A 20,636-nucleotide genomic window follows, 5' to 3' on the forward strand; every position below is an offset into this window, starting at 1 on the left:
AGAGGAAACTGTTTATTCCAACGAAGGCAAGGACAGTTTGTACAACCTGTCACCTGGAGCACTGATGCTGCTATTATTAGATACTCTGTGTGTGTGTGTGTGTGTGTGTGTGTGTGTGTTTTGCTGTTCCCTTGAGCAACAAGGGAAATGCTGTAAATGTTTATCCAGACGTGGACACAAATACCCTAATTTACATCTTTATGTCTATAAATGTTTAGATTTGTTTTGTTACTGTGAATATTTTTTGTAATTTCAATCATACGTGCTCCTTTATTTGTCGTTTTCTGATATTTACTGTACAGTAGTTTATATATCATCACATGCATCATGACTTTGTTCATCCATCACAATGAAGATCACATACTTTGGTGTGTTGATCTTCTTGTGAGAAGCTTGGTTATCAAACAGAAGCCTTTTCATACAACATTAATATTATTCTTTCACATTATTCTTCTATATCTTTGATTGTTTGTTTCTGATGGTGTATCTATAGTTTTAGCCGTTGAATCTAGTGTCTCAGATGTTGTTTCCTTGTATAATTTGATTTTAAAAAATTACACTTTTGCACCTGGATCTTTAAATCTTGAGTAATTTGCAGTACATCGGACATGATTTTCTTATTTGAGAGGTTATTATTTTGAGATATAGAGAGCCGAGGTCATGACATCATGTCCAGGCCTGCTCCTGGTCCTCCAGCTTCTGCAATCTCTCATTCAGCGTTTCTTTCCTCTGTGTTTATGAGAAAATGAAGCTTGTTCCTGAGGTTTACTTTCCATATTCCAGGACAAATCAGCATCCACTACAACACTTGCCTTTTAGATGTTGTTGTGAGCATATTAAACACTACAGCTCCCATGAAAATCTACCACAAATAGCAGTGCAGGTACCATAAAATTTACCAACACAATCTTCTGATGTCATTTTTTTAAACTTAATCTCTTGAAATGTCTACAGTGTTCAGACCTCTCAGTCCAGCTGGTATCACACACATATCTGAACTAACAGCAACCCTACGACTGTTTGTGAAAGGCTGTGAAAAACCAGAAAGATTGAATAAAAAACTATGTTTTACGGTAATTTCTTAAACTGACAGTCTGACTCTTGGGCTAACTCTCTCAACTTTTGGATTTGGGAGTCGGTTGATATTTAAAGGCAAAATAAATCAGTTTATATCATTGTTTCCATATAAATCATTTAGAGTTCGCTCCATGCTCTTGGAAATGTAGAAATATACAATATGAAAGAGATTTTGGAACCTACAAAAAGGATCATAGGCCAAAAAAAGTAACTAAACCTTGGAGAAAAACACAAACTACCAGTATCAGAGTCATAAGGTCTCCATGGTGATTAATACGGTTATTATATTAATCTCCTGAAATGTCTTGTTGTCATAATGTGGATCAGATCATAAAGAGATGCAGACTTTAGTGGAGCAGGTAGACTAGTGATGAGCCGTTAGCGTGACGTGTCCTCAAGTCAAAGTCAACAACCCGATGGCCGCGTTTCGTTTGAATGACAACAGTTCAAACAGTCTGTATTTCATGTTAGCTTTAGATAAAAGTTGCTTTTTCTGGTAACAGGAACTCTCAAAATATTTGTTTTTGTGTTGAAATCTAAAACTGGATGATCTGGCGGCTGCTTTCCTGGAAGCGGTCGCTGATTTGTTTTTTACAGTTAAGGTTAGTTTTGAAAGGCTTCCAGTTAGACTTTGCTGGTGTTGTTATTCTTTGCTGCTCTGGGTATTTGAGCATTAGCTGTATGATCAAATGTTCATCTAAATTTTCATTTCATGCATCTCCGAGGAAAGTTTGATTAAAGCAACCACAACTGGTCTGGAAAATGAACTATAAGATCTAAATATAAAAGAATAAATAGAGCTGAAGGTCGTACAGTGTTGGATGTTGCGTATCTGTTTCCTGATTGATGTTACTGTCAGTGTGTTTAGATGCACTTAAGTAACCAGTTACAGTCGGCTTCCTCCAGTAAGCAAGTTTCTTCACAGTCTTGTAAACTGGTTATTGTAATCGTGGTAGCGGATCAGAGAAACCAGGTAGATAAACACTGGATACGCTGATTTCTTGGTCATGTATACGCATAACCGGGTTTCTAACTGGCTTGTTACAATGACACAATGTTGGAGAAGATACTCCGAAAGCAAGTTGAACTACTGCAAAGCTTCCCTCAAGAGAAATATAGTTTGGTTAAATCAAATTACTTGGAAAAAGTGGTTCAAGCTACTTCATAAAAATTTTTTAACAACATCTGCAATGCAATACAAAATTATAACACACAGGCTAACACGAGCAAGTAGCTTGTAGAAGTTTAAATAAGTCAGTTTCCACCATCAAAATGTTTAGTTAAATTTAGACAAACACAAAGAAACAAACACAAACAGCATCAGGAAGCAGCGTCTTCTGTCAATACATGTAAAATAAACAAACTACATCTGCAAAATAAAGGAAGAAATCTGTTTACTGATCTGCTGCATGTACACATAAACTCCGATTACCTGTGTAACCTGGTTACCGTGGGTAACCTGGTTACTTAAGTGCATAAACACACACTCATTAACATCCTTTACATGGGTTTCTGATGTAGAAGAAGCTCAGCTGCAGCCTTGGTTATGTCACAGTTGAGTCCGTGTGGTATTTCATATGTAGGTGATTTCTCTTCACACACTGAGGCTGATTGATTCTCACACAGTGAAATGTTTTGAGCACAAAAATTCCCTGCAGATAACTGATAGCAGCTTATCTGTGAAATGCATCTCCAGCACTTACTGGAGGCACCAATAACACTCCCAACATCAGTCCCACAGTAGAATCTAACCTGAAGTGCAGTCTGAAAGCAGCAGGACGCAGTTTCCTCGTGTTGCTCTGCTCTTCAACACAAATCAATCTTTGAACTGATTTAACAACTGATCAACTCTCAGCTTTGATCTGAAGCTGCTGACGTCCACATAAAGATAAACGGTGGAGTAAATGTTGCCTTTTTTATTCACAGTCCCCTAGTTCCAAGGGACAGGAATTCATTGGCCCTTGTTAAAAATGTCTTTAAATAAAGTCATAATTCATTTTTGGTGTCAAATAATTTGCAGTAAATGAGAGTCTGTCTTGAGCATCAGCAGACACTTGATATCTTCTCTGCTGATACTCCGTCACTGCAGCCAGCCTCACTCCAGTTTGGGGACTTTTTCTCTTTAGTCTTGTCTTCAGCAGTAAATAGATGTCAAACAAGAAACAAGAACTGTCCACTGGACTGTTATCCTGCTTCATTAGTGTCGGGATTATTCCTCCCTCACCTTTTAAAACTGAAGGGATTATGAATGAAAACAAACACACTATTCAACCAGTAAGGATGCAAACAGCCTCAGTGCCGTTCAGCCCGATGTGTTATGAACAGCACTGTAGCTCTGATACCAAAATAAACTGATGGAAAATGTAAAGACATGAACATGCAAATTAATGCTAAAAACAATAAAAAAAACAATGCAAACTGCAGTTCAGGCCTTCTGCTTTTTGGATGCAGCTAAATTTTAAAGACTATGTGTGCGTGACAAAACCAATGATACCTGATCTAGTTTTCTTACAGCCAAATTCCTCCTGAGGTGAATGATGAAATTAACTTTGATAAATTCTGATGAAAGTGCTTCAATATTTAAATGTAGGTCACAGCCTTTATGATCTGAATTTATCAAGATACATATTTTTCAGTGAAGGCAAATATCTCCATCTGAACTGGAGATCTCAACATGCTGTGTGTGTGTGTGTGTGTGTGTGTGTGTGTGTGTGTGTCCAGTGAAAAAGTCAAACACTGTAATTCTGGAGAATCAAGAACACGACTTGAACCATTTCTTGTCTGTCTTTCATTCAGACGTTAAGTTTCCTGCTGCCGTGTTGTGCGAGCGTGACCTAAACACACACTTATATAAGCCCCGTCTGTAGGAAAGATGTAGGGGAAAGGTCACATCCACCCACTGTTGATTCATCGTCCTATAGAGGATAAATCTCTCTCTCTCTCTCTCTCTCTCTCTCTCTCTCTCTCTCTCTCTCTCTCTCTCTCTCTCTCTCTCTCTCTCTCTCTCTCTCTCTCTCTCTCTCTCTCTCTCTCTCTCTCTCTCTCTCTCTCTCTCTCTCTCTCTCTCTCTCTCTCTCTCTCTCTCTCTCTCTCTCTCTCTCTCTCTCTCTCTCTCTCTCTCTCTCATGAGCACACATGATAATATGATTATCCCACTTTAAAGATGAAGAAAAAGGGACAGAATGTATTTTTTTAAAGAATCTTTCCTGATTCAACCTTTCCATCCATCAGTAGATCTGAATGAAAGCATCAGCTGAGTACAAAGAAAGGAAGAAGGAAGGAAGTAAAGAAACAAGGATACAAGGTAGGAAGGAAGTAAAAAAGGAAGGAGGGAAGTAAAGAAGGAATGAAAGGAGGAAACAGGAAGGAAGTAAAGCGGTAAAGAAGGAAGGAAATGAGGAAACAAGACAGGAAGGAAGGAAATAAAGAAGGAAGTAATTAAGGAAGGAAAGGAGGAAACAAGGAAAGAAAGGATGAAAGAAAGAAGGAAACAAGGAAGAAAGTAAAGAAAGAAGGAAACAAGTAAGGAATGAAAGAAAGAAGGGAGGAAAGGAGGAAACAAGGAAAGAAAGGATGAAAGAAAGAAGGAAGTAATTAAGGAAGGAAAGGAGGAAACAAATAAGTAAAGAAAGAAGGAAGGAAACAAGGAAGAAAGTAAAGAAAGACAGAAAAACTGAAAGAAAGAAGGAAACAAAGAAAGAATGTGTAAAAGTACAATCACATGAGCATGCAGCTGGACGGTTGACTGATGATAAACAAAGACCCACCTGGAATCAGCTCTTCGCCCTTTTTTCTTAAAAGTTTTTACTTCAAACCGGCTAAAAAGCTCAAACTGGACTACTGCAGAATCTTGCAGCTCTCAGACAGAAATGTGCAGGAAATGAACCCCACATCTGCTGGTCCCCCGGCGCTGGGAACAACCGTGCGGTCTTGGCTTTCATACGCGGCAGTGGGAGTGGCTCGTGTTATAGAGGGTCAAGTGGCATTCGAGTCAAAAGGTCAGCAGTAGTTTTTAGATCACAGATACAAGGCGGCTTATTTTAGCTCTGATACGACCTACATGAGAGGAGGATGTAGGTCAGAGGTCACAGTGATGTAATTGGAGGGTCTCCCTCCGCTGGCATGACGCTGCAGAAGTCAAACACTTTTCATGTTAACTGATAATCAACAGAATGCGACGTTTCTGTCATAACCTGGACGCTCGTTGTTCTGGTGTTTCTACATTATCACACTATCAAACTGTGTGTGACAACTATGTTAAGTTTCTGCAGGTGGAAGTAAGGAAGTAAAGAAGGAACCGAAGGAGGGAAACAAGGAAGGAAAGGAGGAAGTAAAGGAAAAACACTTTTCATGTTAATTGATAATCACCAGAATGCTTGTTTCTGTCATAACCTGGACGCTCATTGCTGTGGTGTTTTGATCAAATCGTTTGTGACAATTCTTAAGTTTCTGTAGGTGGAAGTAAAGAAGTAAGGAAGGAACTAAGGAAGGGAAGGAGGAAGTAAAGAAGAGAGGAAACAAGAAAGGAAAGAGGGAAGGAAAGAAATTAAAAACACTTTTCATGTTAATTGATGATCACCAGAATGTTTGTTTCTGTCATAACCTGGACGATCATTACTGTGTTGTTTCTTCACCACCAGTCAGTCAAACCGTGTGTAACATCTCTCTTTGGACTGTCTATTGGTGCAGTTTAAGTTTCTGTAGGTCGTCCATTCATTCTTCTGAGGAAACTCCAAACAAATTGGAAACACAAAATGCAGCAGTGGAGAGCAGACCAGACTCTGGACGAGCCTCCTGGTTCAGTTCTACATACAGTATTTATGCTGCGTTCACGTCATAACGGAGTTATCGTAATAAAGAGATTCTGACTTATAAACAGCAACTTTCACTTGTAATTACAACCGGGAAACCTGGTTTATTCTGAAGGTGCTGATGTACAAAAGCGCTTTATATAGCAGATTATGTCAGCCGAAGTCTGTCGTCATGGTGATTAAACCCAAATTTAATGGATATAGTGTTATGTTGGTGTTTTTAACCATCACTGTAACCAACTCTGTAATCATACAACCGTCTTGAGTTGTTGTCACAAATGGTAAGGATGGTAAACTTTCCCATCTTTACCATCAATCCCGTATTTCATCATTCGTCATTATACTTATAAATATAATGCAATAACTGACTTTTTTTGGCAGTTGGGGGCAGCAGAAACAACTAGTGAGCACAACACTGACATATCAGCTTTTAAATTGATGTTGAAGTTGTTAGCAAACAGCAGTTACGGAACAACATTATCTTTCATCTGGAGTCGTGTTTCAGTCCAATATTCACTCTCTTTTAGTGCTGTTTTTGCTCTCTACCAACTCAAGCGTCTCTGATTGGATAAATTTAGTATAATTTGTTGCACCAGAGTTATAAAATCACATTTTTCTGCAGGAAACAACCAAAACAGCCATTTAGAGCAATTTAACACTGATTTATGACATTCCCACACACACACACAGAACATATTATATTTTTCATTCAACCTTGACAAAAAGCTCTTTCTACCGTTCTACCGCAGCTCGGTCTCAAGTCTCTAATCCACTTACAGCGAAGAGAAATCTGCACTAGTTTACACTCAGCAGTTCTGCTCCTCAGCACCATTTAAAACATAATCTCACTGGATTATTTTGATAAGATTTTTACTCTATTGTTATTCTGTGGGGAAGAATGACTCAAGGGGAGAGATTGCAGGTGGTGACGCATTGTGAAGTCACTTTGCATACTTTCATAACACTGAACAAAACCTGGTGACCTTGGATGCATCGGCCCGCTACATACAGATGTAGAACAAAACACAATGTTCATATAAAACCATTTAGGAGCTGTTTTGATGAAGGTTAACTTTGTCCTCTTTTCCCTGCTGTCTTTATGCTAAGCTACGCTAAACAAGAACCACAAACGCAACCACTTGATGACACAGAATAGCTGAATATGCAGGCTGTAGTACAATTGGTTAGAGATGCACAATAATATGTGCATGTCATCGGTATCGGCTGATAAAGGCTTTAAAATGAAATATCAGCATCAGCACGAAATGAATATTTCTGCTGATATGATGTTGCTGTTTCACCCTGATGACTCTCCGTGTGGATCCCACCGGAGCATCGAGCCGCGGTTTGATATTCAGGTTAAAGCGGGAGGAAGCAGCGGGTCTGACGGGCGGCTGAGTGAAGTGCAGCCTGCAGAAGTAGGACCGGGACCGTCAGGGTTGAAAGAGTCCACGGAGGAGCTGCTGTGTTCGGCATCACAGATAGGTAACACCTCGACTGGCAGGATGTACCACTCTGTTTGAAAAAAAATTCTTCTCCTTTTTGTTTATAAGGGCAGTTGGCAAACAGCGTATTAGGTGCATTACCTCCAGCTTCTGCTTCGGAGTGTGGACCAGAGATTAAATCCTACACATTAATCCTGTCTGTCTAATAAACTCTACCAAAAATACACTGCTGGTCCCACTTAGCAACTTCATTAAAGTTTTAATGCTGAACTCCTGAACTCTAGTATGAAGTTCTTCCTTCATATATTGTCTTTCTTGGTCATATTTAGTACATCTATGATTGCATGCTCATCCAGGTGGAAAAAAAATCTGTTAAAATGAGTCGGAAAATATCGGCAAAACATCCAATATCGTGCATCCCTACAATAGATGTGGGACGGTTTGTTCTTGTTACACAAGAATCTCAGCTGCTGCAGCTGTGAACGGCTCTTTCAACAGGACTCCCTGGTGATATAAGAGCAGTCTTTGCCCCGCAGCCTGTGAAACAACAAGTCTCTTATTAATCCATAGTAATGACATGGATGCCGAGGAGATTTGCCTTGTCAGCCAACGGCTGAGTGATAAGGTTTTAGAAGGCAGAGAGTTTACAAAAACAAGCTGTAAATCCGCTGACTGCAGATTGAACTTCAGCTTCTGTTGGATCAAACCAAACAGTATCTGGTCATAAAGGCCTTTAACATGCTTCACTTGTGGAGCATGAAGCCTTTTTCCTCTGCAGAGTAAACTTACCAAGTTACTAAACTTGCTTGCTGCACTTTCATTGGCAGAGTTGCTGTTGGAAATCAGTGAAACATTGCTAGATATCTTTTTTTTCTTCCTTTTTATGATGGTTGGAGTGAAGAATGAATGCTGTAGTAAGAGGAGATGCCCAGATATGAAAGCATAAGTTTTCAGTGGAGAATTCCTTTGAATATCAAACTCTCACTGCCTTGTAGGCTTAAAGTCTGCAGCTTGCCCTTTCATGGACGACCCCAGCTGCAGTCGGCTTGGATTCACAGCAGTTGCACTGGATTCCAACAGTGACCCAGTTTGTCAGTGGAAAATAGTGTGAAATTATCCCAAGGAACTCTGTAAACCACTCCTGCAGCGTATTCCAGTCATCTTCTGTCCATTCTTATACACATTTGTAACTAAATATAGCGAACTACACAGCTTGTTGCTAGCGTGATTAGCTGCTGTAATTAAAGTAAGTTTAGTTACAAGCAACTAGTGCAGCTCTAGGACAAAATAAAGTCAAACATCAGAAAGCAGAACTTGTTTAACAGAACAATTATGACTCAAGACATAAATAAAAACACTTGACTGACACTTTAAGAAGCACAGTAGTACATTTCTTCAAGAACAGGGTTGGTGATTTTCTTTTTTTTTTTTTTGTTTATTGTCAACAAATCCCATTTTAAAAAAAAGACCAAAACCAACAATAGTCTGTTTGTCAATACTCTGCATCTTTCCTACAGAATCTGTAGCACTCAGCTCTGCACCCATCAGGTCCTACAGAACATGTAAATCTATAAAGGATAAGTTTGCCCATTTTTAAATATTTCTCTTATTGTCAACAAATCTCATGTTTGGATCCAAACCAACAGTGATACTGAAGGAGAGAACTGTGTGTGTGTGTGTGTGTGTGTGTGTGTGTGTGTGTGTGTGTGTGTGTGTGTGTGTGTGTGTGGCTGTACTACCAGTGCCGTGATGTGAACCATGGTGCGACTATGTTCAGCACATGTGTATTAATTTTCATGACCAGCAAAAAAACGGATGAATGAGACTGATCACGGCTGATCAGCTGAAAACCGGCCGATCGATCGCTGCATCTCCAAATTCTGGCATTATGATGGATGTGTGGGATAAGTCAAAATAGACTGCAATGTGTTTGTGTTAATGGTAATGAAGGAACAGGTCACCCATCATTGACATGTTTTTAATAGTTTTTGGACAACGGCGGTCTACTGCACAGAGGAATCAGTTATAAAAGGCTTAGTGAATTTCCAACAGTGAATTTATGGCAATGAATAAAATAAAGAATATCACCAGATTTAAAACTCAAGCTACCAGTGAGGTGGACCAGTATGCGACTTACACAATGTGGAAACGTGAAACCTCCCATACACACACACACACACACACACACACACTGAGAATGGACTTTACAGTGAAATATGAGACATCTTCTTTACAGCGGTTCAACTTTTTCAATGAGGGAAGAGGAGAAGATGCACTTTTAAGAACTTTTAACTAGTTATATTAGTGGGATTTTACTAGTTTTTTGTGTGAAAAAACTTAACAGACACAAATTATTATTCAAGCAGAATATTTTTTTTATGCGTCCAGAGTTTATTTTAAGGTTCATAGTTGTTTTCTTTGCAAAGTAGGTTTGGTTAAACTGGAGATTTGTTTCCGTCTTGTGTGAATGTTTGACAGTCACTCGCCTGTTTGGACCAACAGTGAGCAATTAAGATGGTGAGTAAAATGTTATCATAGCAGATAAGAGCAGTGGCCAAAAAAACAGGTTGTAAAAAAAAACAAAACACAAAGTGAAACCTTAAAACAAAGTTAATCAGCAAAATATCTGTTGATCATCCGACTGTTCGAGTTCACTTTAAGGACTCTTTTAACATTTCAGGATGTGATAGTTTCAATATAACCACGATTATGATATTATGACTAACAGAATGTGGTAGATGTGATACTTTGGTATCTGCTGTAACTTGAGCCGGTTGAGAAATGAAGCTGCACTCAAGCCAAGAGTTTCCTGTACGAATCTACGCCAAAACGCCAAAGGGCAAGCGATGAATGATTCGAATGAAACCCTAAACGTACTTAACCAAAATCTCTCACAGCTCCAGAGCTGCCACAGTGTTCAATCTGTTACTTTAAGAAGTCGATCGCTGTTATGGAGTCTAAGTTTAGAAGCAAGAAACATGAAACGCAAAAGAAGAGCTGTTTACAAATGATCTGCTTCAAAATATTATTCATTTTGGAGGGAATACGACTTCATCTGAAGCGTATGTATACATCTTTTTTTAAATATTCAGATATTGTTGATTCATTTAAACTTTACTCTTTATATTCAGTTGACTCGACGCGTACTGTAACTTCCTTTCACTTCCTTTACTGTTCAAAAAATATTGTACTTCTTTATCTCTCCTCGCAAGCTCTACTTTGTGATCAAACTACTCGATAAGGAAGCAAATGAGGTTTGGATGATTCATGCAGCTTTTCTGTTCAAGTAGCACTCTCACAAGTTATACATAAGCTCTGTTCAAGTGTTTACTGTCAACAACAGGATGTTCACATGGGACCTAAATAACCGAGATCGAAGATCGTCAAAAGGACAGGTTCATTTTTCTGCCTACAGTTAAAATCAAGAAAGTAAACAAGGTGTAAAACATGAAAAGTCTTACCTTAATTTAGGCTCGTCAGATGTGATGCTTTTGAGGTTTTCACACCGTCCTGCAATTCATATTAAATCCAGAAAAACATTGTGATCACAAGTCAAAAGTTGAGAGGAGTACCATTGTAAAAAAACAAAAAAACAAAACTGAGGCATGAGGAGCCAAACAGAGGGATGATGGATGGACGGACGGAGGGATGAAGGAGCATCAGGAGGCCAATCAGTTGCTTGTTGTTCTAGTTTTTCCTACTCAGCTGTGAAGTGTGTCTCCTCCCCTCTGCAGACACAAAACACACTCATACTGTAGTACACACCTCCCTGAACCTTTTTATTAGCAGAGGAGGACGACCTCTCCTATCTCTCTTCCCTCCCTCCTTCTCACTCAACCTATCTCTTCTTCTTTGCAGTCTTACCGTGTCTTAGATCAGGATTTAGACGCAGGACGCTGAGGCTTTACAGGAGCAAAGACGCAGCAGGTTTCATTGTCCAAGTCAAGTCAAAAGTCTTTAAACTACTGTAACTACTGGCTTCATTATAAACCAAGATTCAAGTTTTTAATGTATAATTTTATTAGGTCGGGACATTTTGCTCCACAGGGAGTCAAATTAGATTAATAGCTTTTTGAAGGCGATACAGATGATATTTGAGAGTTACTAAATCTAAGAACATCATCTCACCAGGAGGATGAGGTGAGAGCTACGTTCAAGAAGCTGAACATTAAAGCAGCAGGGTCAGACGGGATCGGTCCTGCTCTGCTGAGACACTGTGCAGCTCAACCGGCCTCAGTGTTTTCCAACATATCTAACACCTGATCTGCTTCAAAATATTATTATCTCTATGAATCTCTACATGTTCACTGAACTGTAAAGCGAGAGAAGAAGATCATCTCTGACCCCTCAAATCCTGCTCATCACCTCCTCCAGCTCCTTCCTTCAGAGAGCTGCTACAGGTCTTCCTCCACCAGGATGAAACGCTTCACTAACGGCTGTTTTCCCTTTGAATCCTCCCTGCAGCCTCCTCCTTACCATGCACATACTGTATATGGTCGTGTGCATTATGTTTCTATGACTGAATCCCTGTATTGCGTCGTGATAACATGTGGACCGTCTGCTGCCGTCCATTTATATATTTGTGCTGCAGAGTTTAACATACTGCACTAAAAACAACCCCACCACTGTGGTCGTGTTGCTAATAAACAATCAATCTATTTTTTTCAATAAGGAACCCTTAAATGTGGTTATTTAAGAGTAACTTAACACTGTCAATTAATCCTGTTTATATTGTTTATTACAAATGATTTGCTTTTTCCCATTAAAAAAAAAAAATCCATACCAATTAATTTGCCAGTTATTTTCTTGATTAATCATTTTGTGTATAATATTGCTAACGTCCGTAAATGTTGTTTTGTATGATCAACAGTCCAAAATCAAAAGAATTTCAATTTACTGTCATGTATGACGTAGAAAAGCTTCAAATCCTGACATATACGCAAATATTTGGCATTTTGGCTTAAAAAAATTACTTGATTATCAAAATAGTTGCAACGATTAGATTAGTTGATTAATTGTTGAAGCTCTAAATAAAATATCTGTGAAGATTGTGAAGATTTCCCCAAATCACAGACTAAAAAACAGCCAATAATATCAGCTGGGACGTCAGTAGTCAAGTCTCAAATCCTCAGTTTTGTGATTAAAGTCTAGAGTCTCAGCCCTCAAGTGTTCAGCTCTTAGAGGTACAAAATGCAGGATCCTCTTCAGGGTGTAAAGTTCCTGAAGTAATTTTGTGATAAAACAGAGGTTGAAGTGCTGTTTTTTTGTTGTTTTTGTCATTTCAATCTGTGCAACATTTCCTAGAAAGCTGCTGATACGATCATGATCATGTTGCATCCAGCTGTGAGTTTTACCTGCAGGTAAAACTCACAGCTGGTGTTAGTAACAGTGTAAGTGATGTTAGTAACAGTGTAATAATAATAATAATAATAATAATAATAATAATAGTATCAGTCATAGACACCAAAACTTCAGAGAAACAGCATTAACAGTAAAGTTATTTAAAGCTCTCCTTCTTGTCTGATGTCATGTCTTTGTCTTCCTCTATGAGTGTCGACACAAAAATGGCATCTTGTAAAAGAAAATCTTCCTCTTTGATTCTGAGGACGTGACGCCAAAAACCCTGATGTTTACACTAACGTCCTCTTTTACCATCAAAACCGCAGACAACTACATCACAAAACTCACATAAACGACATATTAGTGATCCATAATGAGAATTTAACCTGTTAGTAAGAAATTACATTCATATATACAACTAAATTGTAACAGCAAATCCATTTTGAAGGAAACGTGATGCTGCCTGAATTATGTGTTTGTCAACACAATGAGGAAATGTTAATAGTACAGTGCAGTATAATATTCACTAGTAGTAACTACAGTGTTGTTAAATATTGTTCTAGTTGTGTTTAGACACTGGCAGCATGTGGTGAAGGTTAGAGAATGAATCATAGTTTTGGTTTAATACTAGAAAAAAGTCACAGTGACCTGAACAATGTTTGTGATTTAACTGAAACCATCTTTCACTGACCTTTCAAAGTGGCTTTAAACGATATTTCATATAATAATATATGAGCTGTCGGTGTGTAATGTGTCGATCGTGGCTCCTCTCGGCTTTACGGAGCTTTATAGTGAGTTTCAGCTTATTGTTTATCTGTCCGGCTGCAACTTTACTGTTTTGGTTCACTCTCAAGGCTCTCATAGCGTCGTTTTGGGCCTCAGCAGGCAGCTGTTTTCAGAGAAAAAGCCACTGTACACTACCTGCTCAGCACCAAACTGTCTAACTGGTGAACATAGTGGAGCATTTTAACAGAACTAAAAGAGAGTGACTATTGGACTTACATTCACCAAGTGCACAGAAACACGACTCCAGATGAATGATAATGTTGCTCCGTAACTGCTGTATGTGGACATAAGTTCAACATATCAACTAAAAAGCTGATGATACATCAGTGTTGTGTTCACTAGTTGTTTAAACGCCCCTCAAGTGGCCAAAATATCACTTATTGCAGGTTTAACCAAAGTGTTCTTGTTGCCTAAATCCAACACAGTAGTAGAGACTCAGCTTGGTCTCCACTGTCAATGTCCTGCTAATAATCATTTTCATTATAATTTTCATATTTTCAGCTATAGTTTGTAGTATTTCTGCATCTTAATGGAGGTTCTGGATTTTTCTGCGGTGCTTTATTTTGTTAAACACTTTAAAAAACCCTAAAATTCTCTTTCAAAATCTTAAAATATGATGCCAGTACAGTTTGAGTTTGTTTGTGCTGCACGACAAAACATCATCAGACATGTTACAAGACACAAAACTATACAGTTCATAATGTGAACTGTCACACACACGTCATGTCAATAACACAGATGACACAACACAAAACACAGCACTGGTCCAACCTGTGTGTGTGTGTTTGTTTGTGTGTATGTTTGTGTGTGTGTGTTTCCTCTCTGCAACATCACCTGGTATGAAGTTTAGTCTGTATAAAGGTCACTCTGCATAAAGTTCAGGAGAACCTGGAACGGAAAAACAGTCTGACGGGAGGAGACGGTGAAGCGTAAATCATCTCAGACTGAGACGTCGTGTCAAACATTAGTCGATGTAATTTGATTTCACTGCTCAGAATCTTTGCACTAAAAAAAATGTTTTCACTGGAAAAGAGAAACTGTGAGACACAAACACACACACACACACACACACACACACACACACACACACAAACACACACACACACACACACACACACACATACACACAAACACACACACACACACAAACACACACACACACACACACACACAAACACACACACACACACACACACACACTCAGTGACCTGGTGTAATGGAAACATGTGGTTTTCATATCAAACTAAACTTTGGATCACATTAACTTGCACATATCTTGGATCTGAATGAATGAAAATGAATCAGCACAAAAGTGAAGCCATTATAGAACTGATTGATGATGATGATTAGTCAATTAGTCAATTGACAGATTGATTATTCATTGATTTAGTCGTTTGAGGTCATTTTTAAGCAAAAAGAAGTCAAATACTTGGTTGTTCCAGGTTCTCAGACGTACACAAATGTAAGAATTTTCTGCATTTCTGTGTCTTTTATTATAATAAATTGATTATTTTGGGGTTTTGGACTGTTGATCAGACAAAACAAGATGTCACATTGATCTTTAGGAAATTATGATGGGCATTTTTTTACACTTTTCTGATGTTTTATGGACCAAATAGATATTTATTGTTCACAAGGGAAATTTGTTTCCTCAGCAGTGTGTTATGTGTCGTACCTGCCTCCAGAACATAGATAGATACATAGAGAAACACATACAACAACAACATGCATCACATACATGCAGACATGGTTTATGATTAGTGGGCCGTAGTGTAGGAGATAAAACTTCTGCGTGTATCCCATGGATGTATAAAGAGAACATGGTGTGTCCTGTATAATGTATCGAGGGGACGTTGAGGGTCATGTGACTGATGGCTCTGTTATTGATATCTGAGAGGTTAGGGGGGGTTTGGAAGATCGATGAATTTGGAAGCAGTGTGAGAGATGCGGGATGACTTTCTCCAGTTATACACAGACAGTTTGGACTGAACTGTGTTTTAGTAGAACAGTAACAGAACGTCGGCGGCAACAGACAGAGCTTTTTGAGTTTGTGAATGGAAACATCAGTGTCAGACAAAAACTACATTTATTATCCAGGCAGATTAATCAATAATGAAAAGAATCAGTAGTTGCAACCCTGACTAATTATTTGTTGATGAGAGTTTGGAGGTTTATGGTTTATGTCCCATCTTCTACCAACAGTCTGTGTCGCTCTTATTATTATAACAATCTTCCACCAAACTTAACCAGTTGTTTTAGTCGTCTAAATTTAAGCAGAACTAAACTAAACTCTAGTAGCTGAATGCAGGAATCATCTGAAAAGTGGAACTGAAGCTTTTGCAGAATCATCCCAGTCAACACTGTGTGAGACGAGCTGATCAGTAAATGTGAATCACTATGAAAAGGAAAGAGATGTGAGGAAACTGATCATCTATCGTTGAACACACTCTGCATGATACCTCAAGACAACAATCATTTCTTCCATTGTATGTGCTCATACCTTATAACATAACAAAACAACACAGTATGACCTATATGCTGTATGTACTGATCTTAATAATATGTTGTTTTTGCAGTTTGCATACAGGAAATTCATATTTATAGCTGTGACTAACAGGACTGTGAACTACACGTCTATCTTTCACCATCTTGAGTACAGTTTGGTTATTATGTGGCCGTCCTGTCGCTAAAGTCAAATAAACACTGTAATGTGAAACACTTTATACAAACACCATTAAAAGTATCCTCACTTCATCTGTAACAGTTTGGTACGACAGCCTGAAACACTCAAACAAGCAGCACATTGTCAACAAATCCTCCCGAAATATCCTCAGTTTTCTCTCTCTCTCCTCCCATCAGTTGAATCACTGGACAACAAATCTAAAGAGCTGGAAACATTATATCTGTTTCAACCAACTGTAGGTCTTTGTCCACCAAAACAACCAAGTTTAATCATCAGTTCCTGCATCTGACATTATGTTCTTGATTATGGTTTACTGTGTGACATATATATCGATGCTGCCTATATGTTGACACAGACTCTGGTCGTGTGGCCGTTACAGTAAAGTGAAATTATAAACTCTGATGTGGCGTTCTTAACTTAGAAAGTGGAAAGTTTCAGACACACAGCAACTTGTTGCTTCACTCAGTCAGACATAAACTCACTTGAAGACATACTGACATCTTTCAGTACTTAATTTTGTCACTTTTCATGTGTTTTATTCTCAAAACCAAGTTAAAAAGTTAGTAGTAAAGAGCTGAGACACTGTATTGGCTTCCCTTATTCAGGCAATAACACGCGTGTGTGTGTGTGTGTGTGTGTGTGTGTGTGTGTGTGTGTGTGTGTGTGTGTGTGTGTGTGTGTGTGTTTGCTCAGCAGCTGTCTCAGGGTGACTGAGTTCATCGCAGCTGTCTGACGACGTGAACACCGGATCTACCAGATGATATGAAAACACAGTTTTGGCTGTTTTCCCATTTAGAGGCCATACAGTGCATATGTGTGTGTGTGTGTGTGTGTGTGTGTGTGTGTTGGGTGGGAGGGGGGGCTGTTCTCTGCAACTTTGTAATCTAATATCATTAGTTTAAAAACAGAACAAGAAACTGAGATGATAATTGTATACTTGACATAAAGACATACAGGATATGAGCTGCTTGTGGTTTTATATTTAGCATGTTTAGATGTTTTTACTCCTGCAATGAAAGTAAATGGTTCTGCTGCTGTGTTTTATTGTATTGTACTAAACTCAAATAAGATTTCTTTTGTGCATAAAGAGATTACAGGATATTCAGGAGCACTTAAAAGGTCAAATTTCTTTAACTCAGTGGTAAACGAATCAATCTGAACATAATTACGTTCAAATTATGACTTAAACTTTGTCTGAACTTCCTGAGATTTTGGATATAAAAGACACAAAGTTCTCCCGCTGTATTGACGGTGAATCTGAGAGCAACAAGTTGGACTTCTCACCTGTCAAACATCTATAAACGTTGTACCGAAACGTCATTCTGCTGTCTGAGGAAATCTTAATAATGTGAATCTTAGCCTTGCTAGTGTGAAAGAACTTGTTTGTTTATTGTTGCAACAAGAAGGTGATTAGCTTAGCTTAGCAAAAAGACTGTTAGCAATGGAAACAGCTAGCTTGACTTTCTTTTAAAGTTCAAAAATACACACAGAAAGTCACTTCGCCACCACGTAACTCCCTAAAACCTTTGTGTATCAACTAGAGCTGAAATTATATTGATTAATTGACTATTTTGGTCGTTTTAGTAATTTTTTTTAACAACAGATGGCAAAAAAGATGGTTTCACCTTCTGTAATGTGATGATGTGTAAGAACAGGACATGAGATTGTGACGTGTTTGACTCAGTTTGGTTATGTAGGTTAGTTTAAGCAGTAACGTAGAATGAAGCAGGAATATAGTTTCTTTGGTCGCCTGCAGTTAAATATACTTTATACAATATCTACACAGTGATTTAAGGAGGTTAATCAATGAACAATAATGACACCTCATAAAATGTACAGGATGAAAAAGAGGTCAGCAACATTTTGAATTAGACTCAGGTAGAGCTGCAGCTAATGATTATTTTAATTATCGATTCATCTGTCAGTTATTTTCTCAATAAATCGATAAGTTGTTTGGTCTATAAAATGTAAGAAAATGGTGAAACATGTTGATCACTGTTTCCAAAAGCCCAAGATCAAAAGTCAACAACCCAAAGATGTTCAGTTTACTGTCTTAAAACTGGAAAATATTCACATTTGAGAAGCTGGAATCAGAGAATTTGGACATTTTTTCTTAAAAAATGACTCAAACGATTACTCAAATAGTTGGCAACTAATCAATTAATGGACTAATTGTTGCAGCTCTGGACTCAGATTACTGGGTCTGATGTCACATGCAAACACAAAAAGGCTCCTGACCTGATTTCAACAGTTTGGACTGTCCTCTATTTATGTGGCTGAACTGGGTTAACTGGGCGACGTGACTCTGCAGGACAGAGGAGTCATATATACACCATACCATCACACACATGCACATGTTCTCACACAGATACACAGTTTCACGTTTCAGCTTGTCCTGACACTGACCCAAGAGACCCCAGTGACTCTGTCTGTGTGTGTGTGTGTGTGTGTGTGTGTGTGTGTGTGTGTGTGTGTGAGACACTTTCCAAGTAAAGGCCTGCATGTGGTCTCAGGTATGCGTGTGAATGCGGGCTGTTTGGTACATGTGTGCACTGGAATGACAGATCTGAGGACAAATGGTGTGTGTGTGTGTGTGTCTGTTTCTTTGCTATCTTTGTGAGGACCAATATTAGTTTGAAACCATCATAGTGAGAACATTTCTCATTTCTGCAACGTGAGGACATTTTGGCTTTTCTTCATGACATCAAAGGGCTTTTTGAGGGTTAAGACTTTGTTTTAAGGTTAAGTTTTGAACTAAGTTTAGGTTTCTGGCTGCATTAAGGTCCTCACAAGTATAGAAAGACAAACGTGTGCATAAAATAAAACCAGTTTCCAATGCAAAGACCAATACTCAAACTTGTCTGGGACTAGCTGAAGTGATTACTTCAATAGTTAATCTAATCTAATTTAGTATTTTATTAAACTCACCTTCCAGCTCGTCATATGTGAGGATTTCCTGCATTTCTTTGTTGTATTTTATTGTAAACTGAATCTCTTTGGGTTTCAGACTGTTTGTCAGATAAAACAAGTAATATGACGACGACACCTCGGCTGTTTTTCCACATTTTAAAGACTAAACAATTAACAATTAAAAATACAAACATTTTAATTGCATCCTTACAAAAATTAATAACCGATCAGACAAAGAAAAACTCCAACAACTACATCAGACAACACATAAAACTAAATTCTCAGGTTGTTTGTTTTTTTACTTATGAAAATGTAAATACAATTTTTAACAATGTTAATATACTGTAAGTTTATGTCAGTGTTCATAAAGGGTTTTGGCAATGCTGTGTTTTATTTATAGCCAATAAAGCTATTTGAAATTAATATGAATGAGAGAGAGAGAGAGAGAGAGAGGGAGGTAAAAATAGGGGTCAAATGTGAGGCGACACTGACCCAGTTAACTCAGGAGCAGACAGGAGGGAACGTAACACACACACACACACACACACACACACACACACACACACACACACACACACACACACACACACACACACACACTGATAAGAGTGGATTTATGACTGGAAACCACTCAACACACCTACATATATACACATCCAATGTCTCCTTAAAATCAAATAGAAACAAAACTCTTATAAAATGCAAAAAGTAATAACATTATTTATAGAACATGGCACATGAAAAGAATACAAAAAAAGTCACGTCGTGTGTTTGCACCAGGCTGACAGTGATATCATGGCTGCATTCAACACTACTGACAATAGTTTGGATGAGGCACGTCTTTCGATAAGCCATCAGATGTTTAAATGTGACAGCAGTCACACGCTGTTCCACAACTGTTGCAGTAAATCCGTTACAAATCTGACACTAAAAAAAACTTTCCCACCAGGCAACATTTAAAAAAATACTGGAAACAAAACGTGACCTTGGATTGAAATTAGTTTAAACATATGAAATTATGCTGAAATATTTGTGTGGGTGAGGTTTCCCCATTTTTTTCATAGTTTGGTGGCTTTGATACCCTTTTTTTAACCCTGACAGATAAAACTGGAGGGATGAACTGTTTAATATGTTTTTTGATCGTCAGACACACAAATGAATCAGCAGACCTTTGCTGGTTGTTGGATTATTTCCAGGCTCTAGTTGCTAAACTGTTAAAATATGGGAAGTATGTGTACTGTAGTGAATCCTGACTATTTTGTGCAACTTCTCTGTTTCGTAGTGAGGGAAGAAAGTGAGAAGGTCTTCAGATCCTGTGACTCTGCTGCCTCCTGCTGGCTGAAGGTGAATACTGCAGGCTGCTGACAGGTAGGAGATTATCAACAGTTTGTTCTCGCAAAGCAAGTTTGTTCAGTGCTTTACATTTTTAGTCATTAGTTTACTGTTGGCATATTTGATTTTTTTTTTTTTTACCATTGGTGTGACTCAAAATTATGAGTCTGTTTATGACATTTGCTCTGCTTCCATTTGTGTATTTAGTCCAGCACCAACTAGAAGGAGACTGTTGATAAAACAGTCTCTCTT

General features: G+C 38.3%; 1 long non-coding RNA gene across 2 annotated transcripts in view; it reads left to right on the forward strand.

Moving 5' to 3' along the window:
* LOC137185105 (uncharacterized) overlaps positions 1–20,636 on the forward strand; it is a 67,243-nt gene that overhangs the window by 15,643 nt on the left and 30,964 nt on the right. For both annotated transcript variants that reach the window (XR_010928754.1, XR_010928755.1), the window contains exon 3: positions 20,335–20,420. This is a non-coding gene — a long non-coding RNA (uncharacterized lncRNA). The remainder of the gene's footprint in view (positions 1–20,334; positions 20,421–20,636) is intronic.

This window comes from Thunnus thynnus, chromosome 6 (assembly GCF_963924715.1).
Source record: "Thunnus thynnus chromosome 6, fThuThy2.1, whole genome shotgun sequence".
Classification (NCBI taxonomy): Eukaryota; Metazoa; Chordata; class Actinopteri; order Scombriformes; family Scombridae; genus Thunnus; species Thunnus thynnus.